At 42.1% G+C, this 2654-nt stretch overlaps 1 pseudogene; it reads left to right on the top strand.

Moving 5' to 3' along the window:
* The window catches only part of LOC102841721, a 45509-nt pseudogene that overhangs the window by 17409 nt on the left and 25446 nt on the right, over window positions 1-2654 (top strand).

Raw genomic sequence — 2654 nt, 5'->3', positions numbered from 1 at the left:
AAAGGCATTTGACAAAATCCAACAACCATGCCTGATAAAAACACTCAACAAAGTTGGAACTGAAGGGAAATTCCTCCACATATTTAAGAGCACATGTACAAAACCAACAGCCTACATTACTCTCAATAGAGAAAAACTGAAAATCTTCCCTCTGCGAACAGTAACCAGACAAGGATGCCCTTTGTCACCACTCCTATTCAATATTTTGCTGGAATTCTTAGGAATAGCTATTCGGCAAGACAGGGAAATTAAAGGCATCCAAATTGGCAAAGAGGAAGTAAAACTCTCTCTATTTACAGATGATATGATCCTATACATAGAAAATCCCAAAGACTCAGTAAAAAAGCTACTAGGCCTCATTGGAAGATTCAGCAAAGTGGCAGGATATAAGATCAACATATACCAAAAACAATAGCCTTGGAAAGAACATTAGGAAAGCAATACCATTTTCAATAGCAGCCCAAAGGATGAAATATCTAGGAATAAATGTAACCAGAGAAACATAGGACTTATACAAAGAAAACTACAAAACACTACTATAAGAAACCAAAAGAGACCTACAAAAATGGAAAATACTATGCTCCTGGATAGGAAGACTTAACATTGTGAAAATGTCAATACTGCACAAAGCAATTTACACAAATAATGCAATCCCAATCCAGATTCCAACAACATTCTTCAAAGAGATGGAAAGAACAATTACAAATTTTACATGGAAAGGAAAGAGACCCAGGATAAGCAAACCACTGCTTAAGAAGAAGAAGGTAGGAAAACCTCTCATTCCCCAACTTCAAAATTTACTACACGGCTACAGTGGTCAAAACAGCTTGGTACTGGTACAATGAAAGAATCGGGCTGCTAACTTCAAGGTGGGCAGTTCAAAATTATCAACTGTTCCACAGGAGAAAGATGAGGCTTTCTGCTCCCATAAAGATTTACAGCCTCAGAAACCCTGTACAGTGTCACTATGAGTTGGATCCAACTCTATGGTACTTAACAACACCAACAGCAAAAACAAATGTGCATTAAAGGATTTCATCAAAAGAATAAAAATGAACCCACAAACTGGTTAAAAACAACAACAACAAAAAACCTTTGGCAATGATATATCAGACAAATGACTATTCTCTGAAATTTATAGAACACTTCAACACTTCAAGAAGACAATCTAATTTTAAAATGGATAGAGGACATGAACATTTACCAAAGAAGACATTCAGATGGGTAACAAACAAATTTTCACAGTCATTACAGCCATTAATGAGATGCAAATCAAAACAAAAATGAGATATCTGTCATGAAGTACACAAGTATGCTCCTGGAGCCTTGCCTGAGGTACCAGGTAATCTGCCTCTTCATAGCTTTTGTAGCCTCCTTAGGATCTAACAGTTTACAAATGGCCTTGTATGAGGGCTTGTTTACATCCACCTTGGGAACCACCTTCATCATGTAAGTCGGTTATGTAACATTTGGCAGCCTGATTTCTTTGTTCTACCAGTGCAGGACCGGGGGTCAGGGGGTGGGGGGATGGGGAGGGGTTGGCATATGATTTCCTCAAGGGGGACTCTCAAGAGTTGCTCATCCAACAGGCTGCCGAATGGCCGCCAGTGGAGATAATAAAGTGGTACGAATTCCCTTCTTGACTCCCCTTGCAGTATTTTCAGCCTCTCTGAATCTAAAGGAAACCTGCTTGGTAAGGAGCGTCTGCAAAACAATTGGCATAGTTATTGGTAAGTTTCACCTGGCACCAAAATGGACACAGGAGCAAAGATCTCCAGTAGAGGAGGGTTCCAAGGGTGGCCTGCCACATCTATGTGGTTTCCTGTGGGCACAGTACTAGAGAGTTGGTTGTTTCTCATAGTACTTTGGAAGACTTCAGATTACTTGCTGAAAGCCAAACCTCAGGTTTGGAGGCTGAGTTCCGAGAAAGAGGAGAAATGCTCCACATGTACTGTTCACAGGGAGGGCTAAGCCATTGAGAAGCACTGTAGAAACAAGTCTGGATGGTTATCACCTCTGCACCCCAGCACAAGGACAGAGAAAGTGAAACCAAAGGATAGGAAGTATTACAAGAAGAGACCTGGGGAAAGGAAATAAACGTCTCCCACCTAGGAGCTCTGTTAGTGTAGTGGTTATGAATTGGGCAACTAATCTCAAGGTTGGCAGTTCGAAACTACCAGCTGGTCTGCGGGAGAAAGATGAGGCTTTCTGCTCCCATAAAGATTTACAGCCTCGGAAACCCTGTGCAGGGTCGCTATGAGTCAGAACAGACTCCACAGTACTTAACAACAATAACCTAAAAGCATGACTGGTCCTAGTTACAAGGTTAAAGTAGACCAGCACCATCCAGCTGGTGTGACTCCTGCTGACTTGCTGGTTCCTGAACGGCGGCAGCATGTCACCATGCAGGACTACAGTGTTGCTGAACTGGTGGAGTGAGATCAGCAGAAGTAGAAGTCTGTTGTGGCTTGACTCTTCTGGCTACAGGGTACAGGGGTAGAAGACATAGAATTCACTGTCCTTGAAATATCTAAGTTGGCTGCTGTAACCACCTACCCCTTGCTACAGTTGTGCCTCTATGCTGCAGTGATAAAGGCCCAGATCATAGCTGCTGCTGGGAAGCCTTATACAGAGTCCTTACGAGTTGGAACCAA

Source organism: Chrysochloris asiatica, unplaced genomic scaffold, assembly GCF_000296735.1.
Source record: "Chrysochloris asiatica unplaced genomic scaffold, ChrAsi1.0 scaffold00540, whole genome shotgun sequence".
Lineage (NCBI taxonomy): Eukaryota > Metazoa > Chordata > Mammalia > Afrosoricida > Chrysochloridae > Chrysochloris > Chrysochloris asiatica.
This window is presented reverse-complemented; position numbering and strand designations above follow the sequence as displayed.